We start from the raw sequence: 16,032 nt of genomic DNA, 5'->3' as shown, positions 1-16,032 counted from the left end.
GTTATAAAAAGATGAATTTGAACAAAATCAACTTTTATTAAAACTTTTCAATACCATTTTCAATATGGATCAGAACTGGACACGCCTGAGATAGTCATTGAGATGCACAATCCCAGATCTCAGCAACTGGAAAGTTGCCCCTAGTCTAAATAGCACTGCACCGGAGATCACAACCGAGCTCTTAAATGCAGAATAGACAAAGATGACCAAACATGATCATATGGACAAAGTTGATCGGGGAAGTGTTTATGGCTGGACTTCAGAATGAAGTTGCCTACGTATCCAAAAGATGGGAATCAAGCCTTACGTAGTTCAGCTTGGGTTCACTAGAGTATTAACGCTCTCCTTTTGCGCTCTAACTTTTGCCAAGGCCGCCCTTTGCAGGTTTTAAACCTTGCGAGCTCAGTTTTTATAATTTCAAATTTTCTGTGCTCTAACTTTTGCATAGGTTGCCTTTCGGGTTTTCGGCCTAGCGAGCCACTCAGGGGAAATATTTCTTCAACTTGTCCATGTTGATCGGTTAGGAGAACTCTAGGCCATCTAGGTCCATCAAAACGACAGCTCCGCCCGACCAGATAAACTTGATGATGTATGGACCAGTCCAATTAGGTCTGAACTTGCCCCTAGGGTCGTGAATGGGTGCTCGGTTGTCTTTGAGTACTAGATCCCCTTCCTTCAAATTCCTAGACTTAACCTTCTTGTTGAAAGCACTGACAATTCTTTGTTGATAACCCTGAACATAATACAGTGCTTTCAGCCTTCTCTCATTAAACAACATGAGTTCTTCAAATCTGCTCTGCTGCCAATCTGCCTCAACTATCTGACACTCAGCCAATACCCATAATGACGGAACCTCAATTTTGGTAGGCAAAACCGTCTCTATCCTATAGACTAAGGAATACGAAGTCGCCCCAATAGAAGTTCAAATTGAAGTCCAGTTGCCCCACAGAGCAAATGACAGCTTATCTGGCCAGTCCCGGTAGGTTTCTATCATCTTCTACAGAATGTGCTTGATGTTCTTGTTGGCGGCCTCAACTGCTCCGTTGGTCTGCGACCGATATGTAGATGACTTGTGAAAAGCCACGTTGTACCTATCCAACAAGTCGACCACCTCCTTCTTGAAATGGGAACCATTATCTGAAATAATCTCATTCGGGACCCCGTAGCGACATATGATGTTGTTCTTGGTGAACTTTGTGACATGCGAAGCCTTCAACCCCGCATAAGGTTGGGCCTCAACCCACTTCGTGAAGTAGTCAATTGCTACCAAAATGTACTCATGCCCATTGGACCACTTCGGAGTGACAGCTCCACTCACATCAATCCCCTAGACTAAAAACGGCCATGGTGAAGTCATGTTGTTCAACTTTGATGACGGAATGTTCATGCGGTTTGCATGGATCTGACATTTGTGGCATCGTCGGACAATGCCAATACAATCCTCCTCCATGGTGGACCAGTAAAACCTTGCCTAAGGATCTTCTGGGCTAGCATCACCTCGTTTATGTGTGCTCCGCACTCTCCTCCATGGATGGCCTTCATCAGGCACTTTGATTGCTCAGCATGAACACACAGTTTATGCATCCCCAGATGACCTCTCTTGTACAGTTTACCCTTGCAGATGATGAACTGAGAAGCCATTCTTCTAATTGCCCTCTTATCTTTGGCGTTTGCCCCTGGTGGATATGCTTCATTTTCCAAGAAGTTCCAGACATCGTAATACCAGGGGTTCTCGTCCTGAACCTCATCTATGGTGTCAAGCAGCTTGTAGGCCGGCACAAATTTCTATTCGATGACGATCGGATGCATTCGGACTCCAAAAGGGATGTCTATCATGGAAGATAGAGTGGCTAGTGAATCTGCGAACCTATTGTTCTCTTAACAGATGAGCGAAGTTCAGCTTCTCGAACCGAGGAATTAGCATGTCCAAGGTTTGGTGGTAGATTCTCATATTTTCTTCTTTGACTTTCCAATCTCCTTTAGCTTGAGACACAACAAGGTTCGAGTCTCCAATACCGTCCAACCGTTTTGCCCCCAGTTCTAGGGCAGTTTCTAAACCGGAAATGCATGCCTCATATTCCGCTTCGTTGTTCGAGACTTTGAACCAGAGTTTGAATGCTAGAGGTATGTAGGAATTGTCGGGTGCTATCAGCAATACCCCTATCCCATACCCATATTGATTTGACGCTCCGTCAAAGTACATCGTCTAGGTTTCATCTTCGACATACAAAATGGCCTCGTCTGGGAATAGGTACTCATCTGCTTCATCCCCATCCACTGGGTGATCGGCTAGGAACGCCGCTACCGCTCTCCCCTTTACTGACTTGCACGTCACATATTTCATATTGAATTCGAAAAAAAAAAGCAATGAACGGGCTAGCCTACCCGTAAGTACTGGTTTCTCGAAGAGATATTTGATGGGATCTAATCTCGAAACCAGTATTACGGAGTAAGCTAATAGGTAGTGTCGCAGCTTCCTGGTAGCCCATACCAAGGCTAGACCAGCCTTCTCCAGCAGAGTGTAACGGGTCTCATACTCCAGCATTTTCTTGCTCAGATAGTGGATAGCCCTCTCCACTTTGTCCTCGGACTCTTAAGCGAGCATGTAGCCCATTGTAGTTTCAGTCACTGAAAGATACAGAATCAACGGTTTCCCTGGCTCAGGCGATGACAACACAGGTGGGTTGTAAATATTGTTTGATCTGCTTGAAAGCTGCTTGGCATCGGTCGTCCCATCGGAACTTCGTTCCTTTCTTCAGGAGACCAAAGAGTGGTTCACAAGTCAAGGTTAATTTAGCAATAAACCATCATATGAATTGCACTTCACCCAGAAAGCCTCGCACCTCCTTTTCAGTCCTTGGTGGTGGCATTTCTAAGATGGCCTTGATTTTGAAAGGATCGACCTCTATACCTCTCCGTGTAATCAAGAACCCCAGCATTTTCCGTACTGTAATACCGAATGTACACTTCTGAGGATTCAGCCACAGCCTATACTCTCTGATCCATTAAAAGAATTTTTGCAAGATGGTGTTGTGGCCCTCTCTTCCTTGGACTTGACAATCATGTCGTTCACGTACACCTCAACCTCTTTGTAGATCATGTCATGCAATATTGTGGTTGCAGCTTGTTGATACGTAGCTCCAGCAATCTTCAGCCCAAACGGCATCACCCTATAACAATAGGTTCCCCACGGGGTGGTGAAAGCAACCTTCTCTTGGTCTTCGGGTGCCATCAATAGCTGATTGTAGCCTGAAAATCCATCCATAAACGAGAGCAACGCGTGCCCAGCAGTAAAGTCCACTAACTCATCGATATGTTGCAGAGGAAAGTTGTCCTTCGGACTGGCTTTGTTCAAATCTCTGAAATCCACACATACCCGAATTCTGCCATCTTTCTTTGGCACCGGAACGATATTGGCCAACCAAGTTAGGTATTCAGATACCAGCAGGAACCCTGCGTCAATTTGCATGGTGACCTCTTCTTTGATCTTGGGAGCCCAGTCTGGGCGGATCCTTCTGAGCTTCTGCTTAACAGGTCGGCCTCTGGGTCAAGAGGGATCTGGTGCTGTACAATCCCAGGATCGATTCCAGGCATGTCTTCGTAGGACCACGCGAAAACATCTTTGAAATCTTTTTACAAAGCGACTAAGTGCTCACGCTCCTCCGAAGACAACGTGGACTCGATCTGGACTAGCCGCGGGTCATTCTCAATACCAACATTAATTTGGGTGATTTCATCAACCAAGGGTTTAACAAAGCTCTCCTGCACTTGATCGAGCAAATATTGCAAAACCGGAGGAATTTCTTCCTCATCGTTTTCATCAAAATTTTGAAAATCCTGATTCATGCAATAAATTAAGGGTATAGAAAAGCAATCGAAGGCCACAGCCGCATCATTCCCATTAAGTACTTCCAAGTCGCTTGGTTCCTCTGTTACAACAGACTCAAAGGAAAAAGAAAAAGATGACCTAGACAGGACTGTGGCATCCAGGTTGTCACCCCCAGGAATATCGAAATCAGACTCAGGCGAGCTGGAACCTGATTCTGACTCTACAGACTCAATGGAATTAGATTCTGGCTCACTACTTGACCCGGTGCTACTCGATAAGAAGCCTTCCTTGTACTGCCAGATGAGGGAAGGTGCAATGGATGCATGCAGAATGTTTGAAGGTGGGTTTACAACCGTTTCATTCCCAATCATAGACACTGAGAGGTCATCCCCTAAGCACTCATGCACGATCGGAGGATCTGAAAGTAGACAAGCCAGTGCTACCCCCATTTCAATCACTACACCGTCAGAAATCTCCTCTTTGTACTGCTTAGCCTCAGCTATCGAGTATGTTTGCTCCTCGGCAACATCATCCTCAGACAATTGCAAGTTAAAGAAGATCTCGAACCCCACAAGCGTCTCCTCGCTACATTCAACCATGGCTCTGGGAAACCACAGAATGGGAAGTCTTCCCCCTCCCAGCCAAAGCGTCCGTTCAGGGTACCCTAGATCGGCCAATGCATCAACTCATCAGGTTGCCTAACTCGCTTTGCTTTGGCTCTTCTGACCATCTCTTTTCCTTTTCTCACCCAGTCCTCCTTGGTAGGCAGGTAACCTAAACCAAAGGTATGTGGGTTATGCGGCACTTCGACCGATGTTGCAATGCCTTTCCGGCCACTACGTCCCAATCCCATCCCGGGGATGTGCTGTAGCTTGTTCATAAGGTAAATTGATTGTGCACTGACATATAAGCCCTCATCAACAGCTAAGATACTCTGTACAACCTAAGCCTCGGCTAAGGTAAATCCTGATAAGAGCACCTCTTCCGTACCATGTTCAATTTCCAAGACTGGTGTAGAAGCCTCTGGTGGTGAATGGATTGAAGAATTCCCGAAAACAATGGCCACCCCCTCCTCATGGGGGTATTTCAACACTTGGTGGAGAGTGGAAGAGACTGCCTTTACCTGGTGCAGCCACGGCCGCCCTAGGAGTAGATTGCAGGTCGCGGGAACGTCCAAGACATGAAAGTCAATATCGTGTTGTCCTGGACCGACCTTAGCCTGGATCTGCACAGTCCCCATCACTTCTCTGCTAGTATTGTCATATGCCCAAATCACCTGGGCAGTAGGTACAAAGTCTATAGGCTTCAACCAGATTACATATGTCGTCCTTGACGGACATACGTTGATGGCGGATCCTGTATCGACAAGAACCACTGGTATCCATTTGTCTCTACACTCCACAAAGATGTAGAGCGGTTTGTCATGGTTTGTCCCCTCAGGCGGCAACTCCTTGTTAGTGAAGGTTAACGTCGAGGAAGCTCCTCCCTGAAAACCAATCCTACCAGCGGCTCAGGCATGGTATCGATCGAAAGTTTAGCCCTATCCATTGTAGAGAGCACAACCTGTCTTTGTACCCTTGAAGCCATAAGCAGTCCCCAAATGGAGATGTCTGCTTGTATTTTCTTAAGCTATTTCAACACAGCCTCATCTTCGAGTAGTTTTTCTTTCTTCCTTTCTGCCTCTGTGTCCTTTTCGGATGCCTCTGGTTGATCTAGGTATGGGCGCTTGAAGTACCGCCCACTTCTAGTCATGTGGTCAACTTCTCCAATATACCAGGTATCATCCGGTTGGTTGTTCCCCCAGTCTTTGTCTGTGTGGGCAAGACATAGGTCGTCATCTTCCCACCACATGCCATCGGCCATCGACAAGCAGCTATCTGGTTCTGTCACAACTGTTCTTGTGCGCACAGCAGATTCCATTCTCACGCTCACTGTACATTCTATCCCCATAGGGGCTTTGGCCATTCTAGCCTTCTCCAGATCTTCGATCTTTTCTCGCTTAAACTCTTTCAGCGCAGCCTGCTGTTCAATATACTCTGTACTTGAAATGTTTTGATCCCGAGCAAAATTCTTAACACCGGTGCTCTCCGGTAGTTGCTCCTAATTCCAGGCCATTCCGGCCACTGCTGATGATATTCTAACCCCTGATTGCCCCTGGTCTGGCTGAAGTTCTTCAATAACATCCAGCTCGTCACTAAGCCACCCGGTAGCTTCTACTGACCCATCTAAATCAAACCAGTTGACAGTTACATCCCACAGATCCTGTTCATTGAAGAATTGAAGGTTGGCTATGTCCTCTTCAAATTCTGCCAGGTCATCTAGCCCCTGATTAGGTCCATCTTTTCGAACGACATTGATCTATGCCCCAACCGGCAGTTCCACCCTCGGCTTAATCTGCCCTGTTGGTGTAATGTAACCACTCGGGTCGTACTCAAGGCTCGCAGAACCCTCAGGCTCCAACTCATCATTTCCATATGCTCCCACAATCATCCCGGTTGGGTTGGGTTTGGGAGATGTCCAGTATGCACAAATCCATGCTTTCTGGAATGAACACCTCTGGCTTAGGTAGGTGAGAAGTGGTGATATATATGCTAGGGTCGTATGACACAACCCCAGTTTGGATGAAGTTGATGCGTTTGGGAGGTGGAGCTTGGTTAGGTGGTGGGAAAGGGTTGGTTGTGACGTTTGGTTTTTCCGACGGTGTGATCACCTTATTGTCAACGAGATCTTGGATGTCGTGGCACAGTCTAAAGCACTAGTCGGTGTCATGACCATGCTGTTGATGATAGGCACAGTACTTAGCTGGGTTATGAGAGGGAGGATGTTTTTCTGGCAAGGGCCGCGACTCTAGGGGCTTCAAGTGCCCTTTCTTGATCAATACCCCCAAAGCTTTAGATAGGGGCATGTATAGTGGGGTGAAGGTTTTTTGGCCTCTGGGCGCATATCTAGCTGTTTGTGAGCTACTACCGGACGCACCAGTGAATGGAGTAGCTATAAAAGTTTTTGGAGTAGCGGTGGTGACCATTCCGACATCTGAAGTTCTACCAGCTGCAGCACTACTTGTGCTTGCATTCGTACTGCGGTTGAATGCCCTCTTAGGCTGCTCTCTCTTATTATTAATGAGTCCTTATTTCATAGCGTCCTCTATTTGCACCCCAATCTCATGTAGATCTGCAAAGGTGGGGAGGGGGAGAACGATCATTTTCTGCATAAGCTTGGGCTGGAGGTTGCGCACAACCATCCGTATCTGATCTTTGTCCACAAGCCTGATGGCCATCATCGAGGCTTTGGCCCTTCAACGGGTTATGAAGTCGAAGAAGCTCTCTTTTGGTTCTTGCCTGGTTGTTTCGAGATCACGAGTTGTGCTCGATCTGCGTGTTATAGGAGTATTGAGCTATGAAGGCCTCAGCCATCTCCCCCAAATTCCTCTTAACGGTGACCTCCAATTTTGCATACCAAATAGCTGCTACACCCGACAGGGTCCGGCCAAACAGAGAAAGCTTCTGTAATCTGGAGAGCCCCATCAGCCTTAAGATGTCTAAAAACTGCCGCAGGTGTACCATAGGATCCCCAGACCCATCAAAGCGGTCAATATGTGGCATTTTAAACCGGTTCGGCAGAGTCACGGCTGAGTCGGTGTACCCATCCTCAATATCTAGAATGGATTTTACCCCTTGAGACATTTTGAAAAGCTATTCAAGCTTGCTCACTTTTAGTGCCGTGGGGTCCACTTCGAACTCAAAGGGAGAATCCGGTAGGTTGGTCTATGCTTTGGATAGCTGAGGGAGGATCGAGGCAGGAACCGACCCTATTAGAACGTCCGTATTTTCCTGGACAGTTACGGTCTCCTTGGGTGTTGGAACTCCGGGTGGGGGAGGAGCTTGGTCGAAGTAAATGCTCCAGTCTGCTATTGTAGCCTGGTAATTACCTCTGTCTGTTGAGCCATAACCTCGGCCTGGCGTGTAGCAAATTCTGTTTGACGGGCAGCATCCTACTGCATGGTTTTCATACTTTCCTAGAGTTGACGCATCATCTCTTCTAAGCCTGCCATGTTGTGCGGGTCTATCTGAACAACCGGTATATCTGCCTCTGCAGTAGAAACTGAGACCTCAGCTGGACTGTTTAATGACCACTGATCTAACGACCTCTGTACCGATACACTGCGCCTTTTTGACCTCCGTCTAGTAACCGGGGGTAAATAAAGAAACACTACTTGTCCATCTATCAGATCCCTGGATCGATTAAGTCTTCAACCTCTGACCCAGAGTGCTTGGGGAATATCTTCCTCGTCAGATGCAATTGCGCTAAACTACCTTGCAAAAAGATAAATAAAACATAATAAGGAAATAAACAACCACAACGCGCTATGTTCTATGTTATGAACTGAATAAATTAAGGACAACACACAGTCAGCCTGACAACACACAATCGGCATAACAATACACAGTCGGTATTTGTAAACTGAACACACTGTCTTTAACTCTGATCACTGTGCCTCAAATTGCTGTCCCAAAACTGAATTTGATACTCTCAGATAAAACTAATTCTCCAAACATTGATGCCTGCAGGCCTGATACCCAGACTTGCAAACTGATATACGTGCATTCCTGTAGAGGCACACTCTAAAAGCACATAGCAAGCAAATGAGAGCCAAAACACCACTATGTTGAGGTAGGGTTACCCTATCCTATTTTGTCAGGAGCTAGGGTTTTACTATGCACGTAGCGGTTTCAAACAACCTACAATCGGGTAAGCAACCTGTCATAGTTTGGAATAGTCACTATGGATTCCGATATGCAATAGGTTGAATGGTCAAAAAGGGTGACTCAGTAAAAACTGAGGTTTGTGTTCTCGTCGTGGCAGAGCTCGCAACCGGTCAGCCTTATGGCATGCTTTTCAAAGCAAGCCTCCAGCAAACCGTTCAGGAATAGCATACGGCAAACACGGTGTCCTAGGCGCACCAATGCAAATGCAATGCAAAGAGACACATGAGTGTAAACAAAACAAAATATCATGAGTTCGAGTCAAGCTCTCCAAATCCCCAGCAGAGTCGCCAGAAACTGTACACGCGCCCTTGGCCCTCATTCTACAGTTCGGACTCAATGTCATGGTTCTTAATCTGATCTCACAATGTGCGATGTGAGATTGATAAATCACCAAAGAGTCCAAATCCAGCAAATCGTTTTGGAAAACTGATTTTTGTAAAGAAGTGCCAAACATGAACTGCTTTGCCAGATACAGAGTTGCCACCTAAATATTTTATTTTGGGAGAATTTAGGAAACCCTGACTCTTGCCTAAGGCCACGCGTCCGTCATCACCAAATTTGCCTCAGCTCGGGAACTTGGGTACAATTAGGGAAGGTCATCTATGAGCACCCCCGCTCGTCCGATCAAAGATCGGCCTGTACTAAGCATGATATTTTGTTTTTGAAAACACATGTGCTCTTATTCTGATTAATTAGCTAATCTTTCTATGTGATGCGCACAGCAAACAAGTATAGACTAGATCGCCTAAGTTGGAACAAAGCATTGCATATCCGCTTGTTTGGAAAATCGTTTGAAGTTTGCTACTCGCAAGTAGGCTAAAATGCAGATTTCAATGAATTGTTCCAATTCAGATAATCCAACCTTCACTCACAGGCATTCAGGCAGTTATATCACATAAGCAAATAGCCTCATGGCAAGCACGCTTTCCTGGCAATCGATAACACACATGCGATGTGCTAAAGCGTAAACACTCACAGTTTACTCCAAGCCAAACAAAGAACTAGTTAGAAATCATGTATGATCCTAGTTCATGTTAAGATGGCTAATGCAACACATGTGAAAATGTAACTAAAATAGGCTCAACTATTCTAGAATGTCATGTGAAATGCAACAATTCGATACATGTATTCAAGTAAATGTATTGAAATACAATACAGTTAGTGTGATGCGACGAGCCCGGTGCATGCAATACAAAATGAATGGATGCGCGCATGTAAGCATGAGCTTTGCTAATCGAAATATGCCCTAAAACTAACCAATGTAAGCGGTTAAGTAAAAGGGAGAAAGAAATGGGGGTTGGAAGACATGCATTACACACACGCACGCTTATTACAACACTTGGCTCTCTCGAGGGAGAGACCGAATAAGAAGCTAACTGGCTAATCTAAGCTAATTTGACTAATTATTGCACAACAAATTAATTAACTAATCCTAGTTAACTAATTATTACAAAATGAATTGAACAGCTAACGCATTAACTATTAAGAGTCCAAACCAAAGCAAAAGCTAGCTATCTAAGCATGGCAACTAAGGAAAGTAGTAAATCAGGAGCCTCAGAGGGAGAGGAATGCGTGCAAGCCCGGTCGCCTCGTTCGGAAATCCAATGCGATGCCCTGATTTGCCTCTGTTTTCATTTGTTCTTAGAACTTTGCACCAAGCTCCAAAAAGATGAAACTCTACCTTAGGAATCCTGTGGGATGGTGGCCGACCAGTTTTGGTCTCTAGAAACACCTGCCGACCACTTTTGGTTGCTGAAAAACCAGAAAAGTGGTCGGCCAGCTACTTTTTCTGGTTGACCGTCCAGTTGTTGCTGCTGAATCCCAATTTTCTGCAACAGAGAGTAAGAAAGGGCATGGTAATGTATTTGCAAGATATGTGTGCACAACCGCCCTCCCTATCATGTAATGAACTCAAGGGGGTGTGGTTCTCGACCCTCGGGCCACTAATCGCACATTTCCATGCATGGTGGCCGACAGGCGAAGTTGCACAATTCAATATGAAAATGAATGCACAAGTAAATACATAAAGCCTAGAACTCTACCATGTATGATCAAGAGCGTCGACAACTGGGAATTAAGGCACGCTTCATCACTTGAAGTATGAAACATTCATTGTTTCTCGTGTTTGGACTAGCACCTATTCCAAACAAAATGCAACATGTAACGTGGCAAACATGCAATGTAACTTAAACATGCAAACATGCAACTACCTGGCATACACAATACAAGGGACAGGCATGCAACAACATGCAATACAACATGATCAAACTACCAATGCAAATGGTATGCAAACAATGCTAACACATGCATGCACAATGCAATGCTACAAGGGCAACATAGCAATGTTATGGGCATGCATACTCAATGCAAGGGACAACTTGGCATACACAATGCAAATAACCACATGGCATGCACAATGCAATGTAAGATGGCATGCACAATGCAATGATTAATATGGCATACTCAATGCAATATATATGGCATAATCAATGGAATTAAACCAAAAGGGGTAGACCTCAGTCATGCCCAAATCAGTGCCCATAATGCTAAAATGAAGGCACCGAAGACACACGCAAACATACATGCAAATTGGCTCACCAATTAAGGCGCTAACATGCAACTCTCAAGGGCACTTGAAGAGTGAAAATCATGGAAGTGTACCAACACTAACTATACTGAAATGAGGTAAGAAATGATGCCAAATCATTTAAACAAAGCAAGTAAAGCATGCAAGAGTCCTTAAAGCATGAAGCTAGTAAAGAGGACTACAAAGGAGGCATGCAATACATGGCACAAATGCATGATCAAAGCATGGATAGAGCTCAAGTAGGTCTAAACAAGCACCAAATTTATGCTGAGATGGCGGCTCAAAGGCCTAGGCATGCAAGCATACAAGCTAGGCTACAAGTAAGGCAACAATGCACAATACTCAAGGGCATTCAAAGCATGAATGAAGTGGGAACATGACAATGCCATATGCTTTGAAATGTCATGTTAAGTGATGCCAATCATGTACCCAACACAAATGAAGCATGCAATGGTGCTCAAAGTTTGAGGCAAGCAAGAGCATTTGTACTACAAGTATGCAAAACATGAAGCATGCGGTTAAAGCAACCCAAAACAGTCCTAGTACATGTTAAAATGAGTCTAAAACATGCATGGAAGTAGGCCAAAATATGCTAGCATGAAGGGCATGTAGCATGGTGAATGCAAGGCAAATAAGGTGGATTGCACTACACCTATTAAGACCAAGCATGGGATGAGTTAAGCAATAAAAATCAGAGTTATATCATGGCAAAATAACCCCAATAACCACTGACATGATGGCTAGCAAGCTAATGAAGGCATACACAATGTTTCACGTTAAGGCATAAAGGGGCAAACCCTCCAACGCATTGAATGAGTGACAAATACAATTGCATGGCCATGAAACATGGACTAAAATTCCATAATAAATTATGCTAAGTCACTGAAATTGTTCAAGTAATGCATGCTAGAGTACTCAATACACAAAGCTCACAAGCTAGATTGAACAACAGCTATAATGAACAAAAATCAGAGCTAAGACAAAAGCATGCTAAAATGGTATGTTACAACATGATGCATGTTAGGCTACTTCATAGAACTACACTACAAGTGCATGGAGCATGCAAGGGCCAACCAAACCAAACCAAAACTTAGTCATGGAATGCTAAAACATCACCAAAAACATGCTGAAATGGAAAGAAAATAGGCTAGAATGACATGCTACTTCATGAAGCACATAAAGCTAGTTGGTGTGATTTATACTACAAGTGTATTAACCATGCATGGGGTGACCAAAACAAGCAAAAATATTGGTATGCCTCAGAAAAATAACCACAAATACATGCTAAGGATAAGCTAACACAAGCTTAACAAAGGTGCTCAAACATGAGGCATATGAACTAGTATTGAAAACACAAAGGAGAGGGGATGACCCTCTCCTATTTAGGACACCAAGACCACCTTTCCACCACTAAAAATCCTCTAGATTTCAGTGGTAGAAAGGTCATGCAAAGGGTTCAACAACAGACTAAAGGGATGGCTCAAAACAAGGCCTAACAGGGCCTAAGAGGGGGTAAATCACCCCAAACAAAAAAGTGACCTAAAACAACTATTTGAAGCACTCAAAAACAGAACTTTTTTCTGCTATAAGTTAAGCTCAAAGTAGCACGCAAGTTGGCTTAAAAGCTTAAGAAAGAAAGGAGGATTTAAAGGTCAAATGTTCACCCTTGAAGACCACCTTTACAACTGCAACTCCAGCAGCCTCTTTAAGCTTAAATCAGTCCAAGAACACCAAAAACAACTCCTTAGCACCTCAGCTACCCAAGGATGGTGTTTGAGTGTGTGTTTGTGTGTTAAACTAAGACAAATCTACACTTTTCATGCACAAAAATGGAGAAACAAGGCAATATAGATACAACACTATATCTATCCCTCTCAGCTGGTTTTTCTGAACCTAGAGGAGGGAGGGGGAGCTTCCCTCTTATAGAAGAGGAAAGCCAAAGCTTCTAGGAGAAGCTAAGCAACAAACCAATCCCTCCATACATGTATGGAGGGTGGCTCTCATGTCCTCCAGTTGTGCTAGCTGGAGGAAAGTATCTCCAAAAAGGTTTCAAAAAGCAGCCGACCACTTGAAGTGGTCGGCCAACCACTTCAAGTGGTCCATAGAGACAAAAACTAGTCGGCCATAGATGGGAGAAGTCTAGGGCATGAAAACAACGCAGTGGTGTGGTGGCCGACCAGAAAAGATGCCTCAAAGACTAAGAAAGCCAGTTGTTTGACCAGAAAACTGGCTGGCAGAGGAAGCAATGGTTGGCCAGGAGAAATACTGTTCTCCCACCCTTGGACCACCTTCCAAACAAGGAAAACAAGGTTTGTACCAAAAACAAACCAAAACAAATGCAAGAGGAGAGATCGAGAGGCAAGGCATGCAGCCGAAAGCTTCAAAAACTGGTCTACGAGCACCAAAAGTGGTATGCAACTACAAAAGTGGTCTCCCGGACCACAGTGTTCCTCTAGGTAGAGGCAACAAGGTATGGTTCAAAAACCACGCCAAACAGAGAACGTTAAGCGGTCCCGAGACAAGGTGCGCGGCCAAAGGCTCCAAAAACCAGAAACTAGTCTCCAAATGGAAAAAGTGGCCTATGACCAGAAAAAGTGGTCTACGACCACAAAGAGATGGTCTACAAGAACTCTCCCTCCCTCTAGGAAGAGAAAACAAGATTCGGTCCACAAACCAAGCCGAAGCACAAAAGGGTTCAGAGGCCCGGAGGCAAGGCTCTCAGCCAAAACTTTGAAACATATAAACGAGCACAACATGCACCATCACCGAGCGCTCAATCGCTGACGTCTGAGTCTTAAGGTTGGTCAAAAATGGGGTATCTACATACACGTTCCTTATATATATAACTTTGTATAGATGTGAATTGTTCAGTTTCCCAAGATTGATTGTGGGTCAAATTATGTCCTGTTATTTTTTTGCAACTTACATCTAAAATTTTGGCAATTTGACAAATGAGGAAAATGGGTTGAATTTGGAAACATTTATTATGGGAGTAATTAACGATATGGGTTTCTTGAAGAAGAAAAAAAAGTGTGACATAGGCGTTTGCAATTTTACATCTAAATTTTTTGGCGAATTGATGAATGAGTAAAATGGGTTGAATTTGAAAACTATTTGGTGTAATTACTGGACCAATTAACATTGTAGGCATACCTGGAGGGAAAAAGGCATGACAAAGCTTCGAAATTGTTTTGAGTTGTGTACTTTTTATAACAGAATAGATATACACACAAAAGCATTTATATGCTTGGGTTTTTCTTCTATTTTTTGCACATGTACTCTATTGTGGAGAAATTGTTCAATTTCGTAATAATAATGAACCTTTTTTTTTTCTATTTGGCTTGCCTTTAGTTATCATAGTTGTATCACCATGTTTAGTTTTTGATTGAATAGAAGATTAATTTAGAGTTATTTTTGATATTTTACTTAATTTACTGGTTATAGATACATATTCATGGCTGATGTAACTGGTATTTCAAAATTAGTAACTGCTTCAGATGTTCAAGTAATAGCTTTCAGTGTTTTTATATCTATCTGGTGTGGTATAAATATAGACTTGGTTTGCTTGAAAGAGTCAAACAATAAGTCGTCTTTGTTGGATACCTTAAGGCAATGTAGGTCTCTATTATCTGGATATAATGGTAATGTAAATAATTGTTTATATGCCCTAGATGAAGATTGCAGGACAACTATTTGGACTTATGGGGAAGATGGTGAAGATAGGATATTAGATTCATTCTAGCCTGATGAACAACTTAAGAAGAAAAAGAAAATTTCATATGTCAAGAAACGTCAAGATGTATATCAAACCCTTGGACCTGGTTCCAGAGCTGAATTGGCTACAGTTTTTGAATTTGGAAGCCTTTTCATTGCACCATATAAAGGTTCTGAGCTATACATTGATATTCATGAATCTCCAAGAGATCAAACAATGCAATCGTTAACTGAGAAGATAAGCTTCCTCCCATTCGTCCCTGAGATCATGAGTGCATGGAAGGAATTTGCTTCCAAGACAATCAAATCTCCTTTTCTGTGTGCTCAGCCTAGATTGTTGGATAGACAGTTCAAGAACCACTGGAAGATTACTTTTCTAGGTTTACAATAAAAGATAGAATCTTTAAGACAGGAAGGTCCTCTCCCAATTTATATTTTTGTGATGACTAATCTTCCACATGGTAATTGGACTGGAAGTTACTTGGAGGACTTATCCAGAGATTCAGATGCCTTCAAGCTTCATGTTCTAAGAGAAAAAGATGAGCTAGTGACAAGAACTGCAAAGAATCTTGCAGTGTCTGGAAATGAGATGAAGTTTGGGTTTCTTTCAGAGAGTCTTGATAGAATGAAGAAAAATTTTCATCCTCCATATTTACCTGATATGCTTCTATACACTGAGGAAGCTATTTGTAGCTGCACTTTACTTGGTTTTGTTGGAGCTACCGAGTCAACAATTACAGAGAGTATAGAGCTAATGAGGACACATGTCATATGCTCGAGTCAAGGCCCCACTAAATTATGGCCATTTGTTTTTATTATAAAGGTTTGAGATTCATTGATGGTGGAGTTCATGTTCTCATTTTAGAGATTGCATTTCACCGATTGCAAGTACACCCGGAATCAGTCATTTTCGTTGGGGAATGCAATCCCCTTTAATTTGGCTTTTCTAAACTTCCATGGCAAAAGTGAAACTCTAAAACATAAAATGGCTAGCTTCTCTTATATCAATATGTTCTGACTCATAACTCTTAACAACCCAGCATGCTAGCTTGCTGGAAATTTTGGTACAAGTGAGCTTCCCATTCTCAAAGGATGGATTATCTCAGTTGAACTTGGCTAGTGTTCCATTTTGTTGA

The 16,032-nt window shown here is 43.5% G+C and overlaps 1 pseudogene; it reads left to right on the top strand.

The window, feature by feature from the left end:
• Positions 1-15,725, top strand: part of LOC114272164 (O-fucosyltransferase 30 pseudogene) — a 65,147-nt pseudogene extending 49,422 nt beyond the window's left edge.
• The last annotated feature ends 307 nt before the right edge of the window (positions 15,726-16,032 follow it).

This window comes from Camellia sinensis, chromosome 9 (genome assembly GCF_055761805.1).
Source record: "Camellia sinensis isolate YWXY chromosome 9, ASM5576180v1, whole genome shotgun sequence".
Lineage (NCBI taxonomy): Eukaryota > Viridiplantae > Streptophyta > Magnoliopsida > Ericales > Theaceae > Camellia > Camellia sinensis.
This window is presented reverse-complemented; position numbering and strand designations above follow the sequence as displayed.